The sequence below is a fragment of the Oncorhynchus nerka genome, linkage group LG15 (genome assembly GCF_034236695.1).
Source record: "Oncorhynchus nerka isolate Pitt River linkage group LG15, Oner_Uvic_2.0, whole genome shotgun sequence".
Taxonomy (NCBI): domain Eukaryota; kingdom Metazoa; phylum Chordata; class Actinopteri; order Salmoniformes; family Salmonidae; genus Oncorhynchus; species Oncorhynchus nerka.
In genome coordinates this window covers 70,700,988-70,719,346 of record NC_088410.1, presented here as the reverse complement: position 1 = coordinate 70,719,346, position 18,359 = coordinate 70,700,988, and the positions used below count along the sequence as shown (strand labels likewise).

The 18,359-nt window shown below is 33.5% G+C and overlaps 1 protein-coding gene across 1 annotated transcript in view; it reads right to left on the bottom strand.

Annotated features, from left to right (window-relative positions):
- Positions 1 to 18,359, bottom strand: part of LOC115125325 (transcription factor EB-like) — an 89,307-nt gene that overhangs the window by 33,449 nt on the left and 37,499 nt on the right.

Below are 18,359 nucleotides of genomic sequence, written 5' to 3'. Positions count from 1 at the left end.
GGCTGGGTGGGGGAGGTTTGGGGAGAAGGGAGGGGTAGGGGGGCAGGTGTGGGCACATCAGACCAACCCCCTCCAGGCTCAAGCCCTGGGCCTACGAGCATACCCATGGTTACCATTGGGGAAGTCATGTGGAAGTCATGTGGTCCGGTTGTTGTGTGGAGGTCATGTGAGCAGCCTTGTCGAGGGGGAACACCCTCACCATCGCCCACCTCCACACCCTTCCTCCTCCACCTCCAACCCACCCTTCTCTAACTTAGGAGAGCCCCAGAGTTCCCCTTTCAGCAGTGTTAAAACTACACCTGATCTGCAGTTATTCTGCTCTCTGGGACTGTTCCTTTCAGACAAATGAAATGTAAGTCAATGTGAATAAAAGTGCAGCCGTGGCCTGAGAGTATGTTTCTACCGTTTCATCCAGATCCACAATAAGAAGCCATGCCAGAGACACATCAACCAATTAGAGAAGACATCTCAACCTTCATCAGATACACAGGCCATACATGGGCATGGACAGAGAGAAGGGAAAGAGAGAGAGAGAAGCTCACTGTGTGTGAGGTACAATAAGAAGGGCAGCTCCTATTGAGAAGGACTGAGGCCGCCTGTTGTCCACAGTGTACATTTCAGTGGCCGCTTTGTGCACACTGGCTGGTCCAAACGCACGCACAGCGTTCTGACTGCAAGAGCCATCACTACTACAGCATGGCAGCACACAGAGAACCACCACCTAACCAGGACCAGGACCAGCCAAACACAAACCACAACTACATCAACTACCACTACTGCTGCTACTATTACACCACTACTATTAACACTATTACACCACTACTATTAACACAATTACACCGCTACTATTAACACTATTACACCACTACTATTAACACTATTACACCACTACTACTGCTACTATTAACTCTATTACTGCTACTATTAACACTATTACACCACTACTAGTAACACTATTACACCACTACTGCTGCTACTATTAACACTATTACACCACTACTGCTACTATTAACACTATTACACCACTACTACTCTGCTACTATTAACACTATTACACCACTACTATTAACACTATTACACCACTACTATTAACACTATTACACCACTACTAGTGCTACTATTAACACTATTACTGCTACTATTAACACTATTACACCACTACTGCTACTAGTAATACTATTACACCACTACTACTGCTACTATTAACACTATTACACCACTACTGCTGCTACTATTAACACTATTACACCGCTACTATTAACACTATTACACCGCTACTATTAACACTATTACACCGCTACTATTAACACTATTACACCACTACTATTAACACTATTACACCACTACTATTAACACTATTACACCACTACTACTGCTACTATTAACTCTATTACTGCTACTATTAACACTATTACACCACTACTAGTAACACTATTACACCACTACTGCTGCTACTATTAACACTATTACACCACTACTATTAACACTATTACACCGCTACTATTAACACTATTACACCGCTACTATTAACACTATTACACCACTACTATTAACACTATTACACCACTACTATTAACACTATTACACCACTACTACTGCTACTATTAACTCTATTACTGCTACTATTAACACTATTACACCACTACTAGTAACACTATTACACCACTACTGCTGCTACTATTAACACTATTACACCGCTACTATTAACACTATTACACCACTACTATTAACACTATTACACCACTACTATTAACACTATTACACCACTACTAGTGCTACTATTAACACTATTACTGCTACTATTAACACTATTACACCACTACTGCTACTATTAATACTATTACACCACTACTACTGCTACTATTAACACTATTACACCACTACTGCTGCTACTATTAACACTATTACACCACTACCACTACTATTAACACTATTACACCACTACTATTAACACTATTACACCACTACTACTGCTACTATTAACACTATTACACCACTACTACTCTGCTACTATTAACACTATTACACCACTACTATTAACACTATTACACCACTACTATTAACACTATTACACCACTACTAGTGCTACTATTAACTCTATTACTGCTACTATTAACACTATTACACCACTACTGCTGCTACTATTAACACTATTACACCACTACTATTAACACTATTACACCACTACTATTAACACTATTACACCACTACTAGTGCTACTATTAACTCTATTACTGCTACTATTAACACTATTACACCACTACTACTGCTACTATTAATACTATTACACCACTACTACTGCTACTATTAACACTATTACACCACTACTATTAACACTATTACACCACTACTACTGCTACTATTAACACTATTACACCACTACTACTCTGCTACTATTAACACTATTACACCACTACTATTAACACTATTACACCACTACTATTAACACTATTACACCACTACTACTGCTACTATTAACTCTATTACTGAAACTATTAACACTATTACACCACTACTGCTGCTACTATTAACACTATTACACCACTACTGCTACTATTAACACTATTACAACACTACTACTCTGCTACTATTAACACTATTACACCACTACTATTAACACTATTACACCACTACTATTAACACTATTACACCACTACTAGTGCTACTATTAACTCTATTACTGCTACTATTAACACTATTACACCACTACTGCTGCTACTATTAACACTATTACACCACTACTATTAACACTATTACACCACTACTATTAACACTATTACACCACTACTAGTGCTACTATTAACTCTATTACTGCTACTATTAACACTATTACACCACTACTGCTGCTACTATTAACACTATTACACCACTACTGCTACTATTAACACTATTACAACACTACTACTCTGCTACTATTAACACTATTACACCACTACTATTAACACTATTACACCACTACTATTAACACTATTACACCACTACTAGTGCTACTATTAACTCTATTACTGCTACTATTAACACTATTACACCACTACTGCTGCTACTATTAACACTATTACACCACTACTATTAACACTATTACACCACTACTATTAACACTATTACACCACTACTAGTGCTACTATTAACTCTATTACTGCTACTATTAACACTATTACACCACTACTGCTGCTACTATTAACACTATTACACCACTACTGCTACTATTAATACTATTACACCACTACTACTGCTACTATTAACACTATTACAACACTACTATTAAACCACTACTATTAATACTATTACACCACTACTATTAACACTATTACACCACTACTATTAACACTATTACACCACTACTATTAACACTATTACACCACTACTAGTAACACTATTAGACCACTACTGCTGCTACTATTAACACTATTACACCACTACTGCTACTATTAATACTATTACACCACTACTACTGCTACTATTAACACTATTACACCACTACTATTAACACTATTACACCACTACTATTAACACTATTACACCACTACTATTAACACTATTACACCACTACTATTAACACTATTACACCACTACTAGTAACACTATTAGACCACTACTGCTGCTACTATTAACACTATTACACCACTACTGCTACTATTAATACTATTACACCACTACTACTGCTACTATTAACACTATTACAACACTACTATTAATACTATTACACCACTACTATTAATACTATTACACCACTACTATTAACACTATTACACCACTACTATTAACACTATTACACCACTACTATTAACACTATTACACCACTACTAGTAACACTATTAGACCACTACTGCTGCTACTATTAACACTATTACACCACTACTGCTACTATTAATACTATTACACCACTACTACTGCTACTATTAACACTATTACACCACTACTATTAACACTATTACACCACTACTATTAACACTATTACACCACTACTATTAACACTATTACACCACTACTATTAACACTATTACACCACTACTATTAACACTATTACACCACTACTATTAACACCATTACACCACTACTACTGCTACTATTAACTCTATTACTGCTACTATTAACACTATTACACCACTACTGCTGCTACTATTTACACTATTACAACACTACCACTACTATTAACACTATTACACCACTACTATTAACACTATTACACCACTACTATTAACACTATTACACCACTACTACTGCTACTATTAACACTATTACACCGCTACTATTAACACTATTACACCACTACTATTAACACTATTACACCACTACTATTAACACTATTACACCACTACTACTGCTACTATTAACACTATTACACCGCTACTATTAACACTATTACACCACTACTATTAACACTATTACACCACTACTACTGCTACTATTAACACTATTACTGCTACTATTAATACTATTACACCACTACTATTAATACTATTAGACCACTACTGCTGCTACTATTAACACTATTACACCACTACTGCTACTATTAATACTATTACACCACTACTACTGCTACTATTAACACTATTACAACACTACTATTAATACTATTACACCACTACTATTAATACTATTACACCACTACTATTAACACTATTACACCACTACTATTAACACTATTACACCACTACTATTAACACTATTACACCACTACTAGTAACACTATTAGACCACTACTGCTGCTACTATTAACACTATTACACCACTACTGCTACTAGTAATACTATTACACCACTACTACTGCTACTATTAACACTATTACACCACTACTGCTGCTACTATTAACACTATTACACCGCTACTATTAACACTATTACACCGCTACTATTAACACTATTACACCGCTACTATTAACACTATTACACCACTACTATTAACACTATTACACCACTACTATTAACACTATTACACCACTACTACTGCTACTATTAACTCTATTACTGCTACTATTAACACTATTACACCACTACTAGTAACACTATTACACCACTACTGCTGCTACTATTAACACTATTACACCACTACTACTCTGCTACTATTAACACTATTACACCACTACTATTAACACTATTACACCACTACTATTAACACTATTACACCACTACTAGTGCTACTATTAACACTATTACTGCTACTATTAACACTATTACACCACTACTGCTACTATTAATACTATTACACCACTACTACTGCTACTATTAACACTATTACACCACTACTGCTGCTACTATTAACACTATTACACCACTACCACTACTATTAACACTATTACACCACTACTATTAACACTATTACACCACTACTACTGCTACTATTAACACTATTACACCACTACTACTCTGCTACTATTAACACTATTACACCACTACTATTAACACTATTACACCACTACTATTAACACTATTACACCACTACTACTGCTACTATTAACTCTATTACTGCTACTATTAACACTATTACACCACTACTGCTGCTACTATTAACACTATTACACCACTACTGCTACTATTAACACTATTACACCACTACTACTCTGCTACTATTAACACTATTACACCACTACTATTAACACTATTACACCACTACTATTAACACTATTACACCACTACTAGTGCTACTATTAACTCTATTACTGCTACTATTAACACTATTACACCACTACTGCTGCTACTATTAACACTATTACACCACTACTATTAACACTATTACACCACTACTATTAACACTATTACACCACTACTAGTGCTACTATTAACTCTATTACTGCTACTATTAACACTATTACACCACTACTACTGCTACTATTAATACTATTACACCACTACTACTGCTACTATTAACACTATTACACCACTACTATTAACACTATTACACCACTACTACTGCTACTATTAACACTATTACACCACTACTACTCTGCTACTATTAACACTATTACACCACTACTATTAACACTATTACACCACTACTACTGCTACTATTAACTCTATTACTGAAACTATTAACACTATTACACCACTACTGCTGCTACTATTAACACTATTACACCACTACTGCTACTATTAACACTATTACAACACTACTACTCTGCTACTATTAACACTATTACACCACTACTATTAACACTATTACACCACTACTATTAACACTATTACACCACTACTAGTGCTACTATTAACTCTATTACTGCTACTATTAACACTATTACACCACTACTGCTGCTACTATTAACACTATTACACCACTACTATTAACACTATTACACCACTACTATTAACACTATTACACCACTACTAGTGCTACTATTAACTCTATTACTGCTACTATTAACACTATTACACCACTACTGCTGCTACTATTAACACTATTACACCACTACTATTAACACTATTACACCACTACTATTAACACTATTACACCACTACTACTGCTACTATTAACAATATACACTACTACTACTACTGCTATTACCACTATTACACCACTACTACTGCTACTATTAACAATATACACCACTACTACTACTGCTATTAACACGATTACATGACCACTACTACTATTAACACTATTACACTACTACTACTGCTACTATTACACCACTACTACTGCTATTAACACTATTACACCACTACTACTGCTATTAACACTATTACACCACTATTACTCTACTATTAACACTATTACACCACTACTATTAACACTATTACACGACTACTCCTGCTACTATTAACACTAATACACCACTACTACTGCTACTATTAACACTATTACACCACTACTACTGCTACTATTAACACTATTACACCACTACTGCTGCTACTATTAACACTATTACACCACTACATATTAACACTATTATACCACTACTACTACTATTAACACTATTACACCACTGCTACTACTACTACTATTAACACTATTACAACACTACTACTGCTACTATTAACGCTATTACACCACCACTACTGCCACTATTAACATTATTACAACACCACTACTACTACTATTATTAACACTATTACACCACTACTACTACTACTATAACACTATTGCACTACTACTAGTAACACTATTACACCACTACTAGTAACACTATTACACCTTTACTACTACTATTAACACTATTACACCACTACTACTACTACTATTAACACTATTACTGCTACTATTAACGCTATTACACCACCACTACTGCCACTATTAGTAACACTATTACACCTTTACTACTACTATTAACACTATTACACCTTTACTACTATACTACTATTAACACTATTACAACACTACTACTGCTACTATTAACGCTATTACACCACCACTACTGCCACTATTAGTAACACTACTGCCACCTTTACTACTACTATTAACACTATTACACCACTACTACTATTAACACTATTACACCACTACTACTACTACTACTACTATTAACACTATTACACCACTACTACTACTACTATTAACACTATTACACCACTACTACTGCTACTATTAACACTATTACACCACTACTGCTGCTACTATTAACACTATTACACCACTACCACTACTATTAACAATATTACACCACTACTATTAACACTATTACACCACTACTATTAACACTATTACACCACTACTATTAACACTATTACACCACTACTATTAACACTATTACACCACTACTATTAACACTATAACACCACTACTATTAACACTATAACACCACTACTATTAACACTATTACACCACTACTATTAACACTATTACACCACTACCACTACTATTAACACTATTACACCACTACTATTAACACTATTACACCACTACTATTAACAATATTACACCACTACTATTAACACTATTACACCACTACTATTAACACTATTACACCACTACTATTAACACTATTACACCACTACTATTAACACTATTACACCACTACTATTAACACTATTACACCACTACTATTACCACTATTACACCACTACTATTAACACTATTACACCACTACTATTAACACTATTACACTACTGCTAATATTAACACTATTACACCACCACTACTACTACTATTATTAACACTATTACACCACTACTACTAGTAACACTATTGCACCACTACTAGTAACACTATTACACCACTACTAGTAACACTATGACACCACTACTAGTAACACTATTACACCACTACTAGTAACACTATTACACCACTACTAGTAACACTATTACACCACTACTAGTAACACTATTACACCACTACTAGTAACACTATTACACCATTACTACTACTATTAACACTATTGCACTACTACTATTAACACTATTACACCACTACTACTACTACTATTAACACTATTACACCACTACTACTACTATTAACATTATTGCACTACTACTATTAACACTATTACACCACTACTACTACTATTAACACTATTACACCACTACTACTACTATTAACACTATTACACCACTACTACTATTAACACTATTGCACCACTACTATTACACCATTACTACTGCTATTAACACTATTACACCACTACTACTATTAACACTATTACACCACTACTACTATTAACACTATTACACCACTACCACTACTATTAACACTATTACACTACTATTAACTATTAACACTATTAACACTATTACACTACTATTAACACTATTACACCACTACTATTAACACTATTACACCACTACTATTAACACTATTACACCACTACTATTAACACTATTACACCACTACTATTAACACTATTACACCACTACTATTAACACTATTACACCACTACTATTAACACTATTACACACTACTTTACCACATTACACCACTACTATTAACACTATTACACCACTACTACTGCTACTATTAACAATATACACTACTACTACTACTGCTATTACCACTATTACACCACTACTACTGCTACTATTAACAATATACACCACTACTACTACTGCTATTAACACAATTACACGACCACTACTACTATTAACACTATAACACCACTACTACTATTAACACTATTACACTACTACTACTGCTACTATTACACCACTACTACTGCTATTAACACTATTACACCACTATTACTCTACTATTAACACTATTACACCACTACTATTAACACTAATACACCACTACTACTGCTACTATTAACACTATTACACCACTACTACTGCTACTATTAACACTATTACACCACTACTACTGCTACTATTAACACTATTACACCACTACTGCTGCTACTATTAACACTATTACACCACTACTATTAACACTATTACACCACTACATATTAACACTATTATACCACTACTACTACTATTAACACTATTACACCACTGCTACTACTACTACTATTAACACTATTACAACACTACTACTGCTACTATTAACGCTATTACACCACCACTACTGCCACTATTAACATTATTACACCACCACTACTACTACTATTATTAACACTATTACACCACTACTACTACTACTATAACACTATTGCACTACTACTAGTAACACTATTACACCACTACTAGTAACACTATTACACCTTTACTACTACTATTAACACTATTACACCACTACTACTACTATTAACACTATTACTGCTACTATTAACGCTATTACACCACCACTACTGCCACTATTAGTAACACTATTACACCTTTACTACTACTATTAACACTATTACACCTTTACTACTATACTACTATTAACACTATTACAACACTACTACTGCTACTATTAACGCTATTACACCACCACCACTGCCACTATTAGTAACACTACTGCCACCTTTACTACTACTACTATTAACACTATTACACCACTACTACTACTATTAACACTATTACACCACTACTACTACTACTACTATTAACACTATTACACCACTACTACTACTACTATTAACACTATTACACAACCACTACTGCCACTATTAACACTATTACACCACTACTACTACTATTAACACTATTACAACACTACTACTGCTACTATTAACGCTATTACACCACCACTACTGCCACTATTAACATTATTACACCACCACTACTACTACTACTATTAACACTATTACACCACTACTAGTAACACTATTACACCACTACTACTACTATTAACACTATTGCAATACTACTATTAACACTATTACACACCTACTATTACTATTAACACTATTACACCACTACTAGTAACACTATTACACCATTACTACTACTATTAACACTATTACACCACTACTACTACTATTAACACTATTACACCACTACTACTACTATTAACACTATTGCACTACTACTAGTAACACTATTCCACCACTACTACTACTATTAACACTATTACACTACTACTATTACTATTAACACTATTACACCACTACTAGTAACACTATTACACCACTACTATTACTATTAACACTATTGCACTAGTACTATTATCACTATTACACCACTACTATTAACACTATTACACCACTACTACTACTATTAACACTATTACACCACTACTAGTAACACTATTACACCACTACTGCTGCTACTATTAACACTATTACACCACTACCACTACTATTAACACTATTACACCACTACTAGTAACACTATTACACCACTACTACTACTACTATTAACACTATTACAACACTACTACTGCTATTAACACTATTACACCACCACTACTGCCACTATTAACACTATTACACCACTACTACTACTACTAACACTATTACACCACTACTACTACTACTATTAACACTATTACAACACTACTACTGCTACTATTAACACTATTACACCACTACTACTACCATTAACACTATTACACCACTACTACTACCATTAACACTATTACACCACTACTAGTAACACTATTACACCACTAATATTACTATTAACACTATTACACCACTACTACTACTAGTAACACTATTACATCACTACTACTACTAGTAACACTATTACACCACTACTACTACTATTAACACTATTGCACTACTACTAGTAACACTATTACACCACTACTACTACTATTAACTATTACACCACTACTACTACTATTAACACTATTACACCACTACTACTACTACTATTAACACTATTACACCACTACTACTACTATTAACACTATTACACAACCACTACTGCCACTATTAACACTATTACACCACTACTACTACTATTAACACTATTACACCACTACTACTACTACTATTAACACTATTGCACTACTACTAGTAACACTATTGCACCACTACTACTACTATTAACACTATTACACCACTACTATTACTATTAACACTATTACACCACTACTAGTAACACTATTACACCACTACTATTACTATTAACACTATTAACACTATTGCACTAGTACTATTATCACTATTACACCACTACTAGTAACACTATTACACCACTACTATTAACACTATTACACCACTACTATTACTATTAACACTATTGCACTAGTACTATTATCACTATTACACCACTACTATTAACACTATTACACCACTACTACTACTATTAACACTATTACACCACTACTAGTAACACTATTACACCACTACTGCTGCTACTATTAACACTATTACACCACTACTACTACCATTAACACTATTACACCACTACTATTACTATTAACACTATTACACCACTACTAGTAACACTATTACACCACTACTATTACTATTAACACTATTACACCACTACTAGTAACACTATTACACCACTACTACTACTAGTAACACTATTACACCACTACTACTACTAGTAACACTATTACACCACTACTACTACTAGTAACACTATTACATCACTACTACTACTAGTAACACTATTACACCACTACTACTACTATTAACACTATTGCACTACTACTAGTAACACTATTACACCACTACTACTACTATTAACTATTACACCACTACTACTACTATTAACACTATTACACCACTACTAGTAACACTATTACACCATTACTACTGGTATTAACACTATTACACCACTACTACTGCTATTAATGCTATTACACCACTACTATTACACCACTACTAGTAACACTATTACACCACTACTAGTAACACTATTACACCTTTACTACTACTATTAACACTATTACACCACTACTACTACTACTATTAACACTATTACTGCTACTATTAACGCTATTACACCACCACTACTGCCACTATTAGTAACACTATTACACCTTTACTACTACTATTAACACTATTACACCTTTACTACTATACTACTATTAACACTATTACAACACTACTACTACTACTATTAACGCTATTACACCACCACTACTGCCACTATTAGTAACACTACTGCCACCTTTACTACTACTATTAACACTATTACACCACTACTACTATTAACACTATTACACCACTACTACTACTACTATTAACACTATTACACCACTACTACTACTACTATTAACACTATTACACCACTACTACTACTACTATTAACACTATTACACCACTACTACTGCTACTATTAACACTATTACACCACTACTGCTGCTACTATTAACACTATTACACCACTACCACTACTATTAACAATATTACACCACTACTATTAACACTATTACACCACTACTATTAACACTATTACACCACTACTATTAACACTATTACACCACTACTATTAACACTATTACACCACTACTATTAACACTATAACACCACTACTATTAACACTATAACACCACTACTATTAACACTATTACACCACTACTATTAACACTATTACACCACTACCACTACTATTAACACTATTACACCACTACTATTAACACTATTACACCACTACTATTAACACTATTACACCACTACTATTAACACTATTACACCACTACTATTAACACTATTACACCACTACTATTAACACTATTACACCACTACTATTAACACTATTACACCACTACTATTACCACTATTACACCACTACTATTAACACTATTACACCACTACTATTAACACTATTACACTACTGCTAATATTAACACTATTACACCACCACTACTACTACTATTATTAACACTATTACACCACTACTACTAGTAACACTATTGCACCACTACTAGTAACACTATTACACCACTACTAGTAACACTATGACACCACTACTAGTAACACTATTACACCACTACTAGTAACACTATTACACCACTACTAGTAACACTATTACACCACTACTAGTAACACTATTACACCATTACTACTACTATTAACACTATTGCACTACTACTATTAACACTATTACACCACTACTACTACTATTAACACTATTACACCACTACTACTACTATTAACATTATTGCACTACTACTATTAACACTATTACACCACTACTACTACTATTAACACTATTACACCACTACTACTACTATTAACACTATTACACCACTACTACTATTAACACTATTGCACCACTACTATTACACCATTACTACTGCTATTAACACTATTACACCACTACTACTATTAACACTATTACACCACTACTACTAATAAACACTATTACACCACTACCACTACTATTAACACTATTACACCACTACTATTAACACTATTACACCACTACTATTAACAATATTACACCACTACTATTAACACTATTACACCACTACTATTAACACTATTACACCACTACTATTAACACTATTACACCACTACTATTAACACTATTACACCACTACTATTACCACTATTACACCACTACTATTAACACTATTACACCACTACTACTGCTACTATTAACAATATACACTACTACTACTACTGCTATTACCACTATTACACCACTACTACTGCTACTATTAACAATATACACCACTACTACTACTGCTATTAACACAATTACACGACCACTACTACTATTAACACTATAACACCACTACTACTATTAACACTATTACACTACTACTACTGCTACTATTACACCACTACTACTGCTATTAACACTATTACACCACTATTACTCTACTATTAACACTATTACACCACTACTATTAACACTAATACACCACTACTACTGCTACTATTAACACTATTACACCACTACTACTGCTACTATTAACACTATTACACCACTACTACTGCTACTATTAACACTATTACACCACTACTGCTGCTACTATTAACACTATTACACCACTACTATTAACACTATTACACCACTACATATTAACACTATTATACCACTACTACTACTATTAACACTATTACACCACTGCTACTACTACTACTATTAACACTATTACAACACTACTACTGCTACTATTAACGCTATTACACCACCACTACTGCCACTATTAACATTATTACACCACCACTACTACTACTATTATTAACACTATTACACCACTACTACTACTACTATAACACTATTGCACTACTACTAGTAACACTATTACACCACTACTAGTAACACTATTACACCTTTACTACTACTATTAACACTATTACACCACTACTACTACTATTAACACTATTACTGCTACTATTAACGCTATTACACCACCACTACTGCCACTATTAGTAACACTATTACACCTTTACTACTACTATTAACACTATTACACCTTTACTACTATACTACTATTAACACTATTACAACACTACTACTGCTACTATTAACGCTATTACACCACCACCACTGCCACTATTAGTAACACTACTGCCACCTTTACTACTACTATTAACACTATTACACCACTACTACTACTATTAACACTATTACACCACTACTACTACTACTACTATTAACACTATTACACCACTACTACTACTACTATTAACACTATTACACAACCACTACTGCCACTATTAACACTATTACACCACTACTACTACTATTAACACTATTACAACACTACTACTGCTACTATTAACGCTATTACACCACCACTACTGCCACTATTAACATTATTACACCACCACTACTACTACTACTATTAACACTATTACACCACTACTAGTAACACTATTACACCACTACTACTACCATTAACACTATTACACCACTACTAGTAACACTATTACACCACTAATATTACTATTAACACTATTACACCACTACTACTACTAGTAACACTATTACATCACTACTACTACTAGTAACACTATTACACCACTACTACTACTATTAACACTATTGCACTACTACTAGTAACACTATTACACCACTACTACTACTATTAACTATTACACCACTACTACTACTATTAACACTATTACACCACTACTACTACTACTATTAACACTATTACACCACTAATACTACTATTAACACTATTACACAACCACTACTGCCACTATTAACACTATTACACCACTACTACTACTATTAACACTATTACACCACTACTACTACTACTATTAACACTATTGCACTACTACTAGTAACACTATTGCACCACTACTACTACTATTAACACTATTACACCACTACTATTACTATTAACACTATTACACCACTACTAGTAACACTATTACACCACTACTATTACTATTAACACTATTAACACTATTGCACTAGTACTATTATCACTATTACACCACTACTAGTAACACTATTACACCACTACTATTAACACTATTACACCACTACTATTACTATTAACACTATTGCACTAGTACTATTATCACTATTACACCACTACTATTAACACTATTACACCACTACTACTACTATTAACACTATTACACCACTACTAGTAACACTATTACACCACTACTGCTGCTACTATTAACACTATTACACCACTACTACTACCATTAACACTATTACACCACTACTATTACTATTAACACTATTACACCACTACTAGTAACACTATTACACCACTACTATTACTATTAACACTATTACACCACTACTAGTAACACTATTACACCACTACTACTACTAGTAACACTATTACACCACTACTACTACTAGTAACACTATTACACCACTACTACTACTAGTAACACTATTACATCACTACTACTACTAGTAACACTATTACACCACTACTACTACTATTAACACTATTGCACTACTACTAGTAACACTATTACACCACTACTACTACTATTAACTATTACACCACTACTACTACTATTAACACTATTACACCACTACTAGTAACACTATTACACCATTACTACTGGTATTAACACTATTACACCACTACTACTGCTATTAATGCTATTACACCACTACTATTACACCACTACTATTAACACTATTACACCACTACTGCTGCTATTAACAGTATTAAACCACTACTACTGCTATTAACACTATTACATCACTACTATTAACACTATTACATCACTACTATTAACACTATTACACCACCACTATTAACACTATTACACCACCACTATTTACACTAACACCACTACTACTACTACTATTAACACTATTACACCACTACTATTAACACTATTACACCACTACTACTCTGCTACTATTAACACTATTACACCACTACTACTGCTATTAACACTATAACACCACTACTACTGCTATTAACACTATTACACCACTACTATTAACACTATTACACCACTACTATTAACACTATTACACCACCACTATTAACACTATTACACCACCACTACTGCTACTATTAACACTATTACACCACTACTACTACTATTAACACTATTACACCACTACTATTAACACTATAACACCACTACTACAGCTACTATTAACACTATAACACCACTACTACTACTACTATTAACACTATAACACCACTACTACAGCTACTATTAACACTATAACACCACTACTACTGCTATTAACACTACTACACCACTACTATTAACACTATTACACCACTACTACTCTGCTACTATTAACACTATTACACCACTACTATTAACACTATTACACCACTACTACTCTGCTACTATTAACACTATAACACCACTACTACAGCTACTATTAACACTATAACACCACTACTACTGCTATTAACACTATTACACCACTACTACTCTGCTACTATTAACACTATTACACCACTACTATTAACACTATTACACCACTACTACTCTGCTACTATTAACACTATTACACCACTACTACTGCTATTAACACTATAACACCACTACTACTGCTATTAACACTATTACACCACCACTACTATTAACACTATTACACCACCACTACTATTAACACTATTACACCACCACTACTATTAACACTATTACACCACCACTACTATTAACACTATTACACCACCACTACTATTAACACTATTACACCACCACTACTATTAACACTATTACACCACCACTACTATTAACACTATTACACCACCACTACTATTAACACTATTACACCACTACTATTAACACTATTACACCACTACTATTAACACTATTACACCACTACTATTAACACTATAACACCACCACTACTATTAACACTATTACACCACTAGTATTAACACTATTACACCACTAATATTAACACTATTACACCACTACTAGTAACACTATTACACCACTACTATTAACACTATCACACCACTACTATTAACACTATTACACCACTACTATTACCACTACTACACCACTACTACTCTGCTACTATTAACACTATTACACCGCTACTATTAACACTATTACACCACTACTATTAACACTATTACACCACTACTATTAACACTATTACACCACTACTACTCTGCTACTATTAACACTATTACACCGCTACTATTAACACTATTACACCACCACTACTATTAACACTATTACACCACCACTACTATTAACACTATCACACCACTACTATTAACACTATTACACCACTACTATTAACACTATTACACCACTACTACACCACTACTACTCTGCTACTATTAACACTATTACACCGCTACTATTAACACTATTACACCACTACTATTAACACTATTACACCACTACTATTAACACTATTACACCACTACTACTCTGCTACTATTAACACTATTACAACACTACTACTGCTATTAACACGATTACACCACTACTACTCTGCTACTATTAACACTATTACACCACTACTACTCTGCTACTATTAACACTATTACACCACTACTACTGCTATTAACACTATAACACCACTACTACTGCTATTAACACTATTACACCACCACTACTATTAACACTATTACACCACCACTACTATTAACACTATTACACCACCACTACTATTAACACTATTACACCACCACTACTATTAACACTATTACACCACCACTACTATTAACACTATTACACCACCACTACTATTAACACTATTACACCACCACTACTATTAACACTATTACAC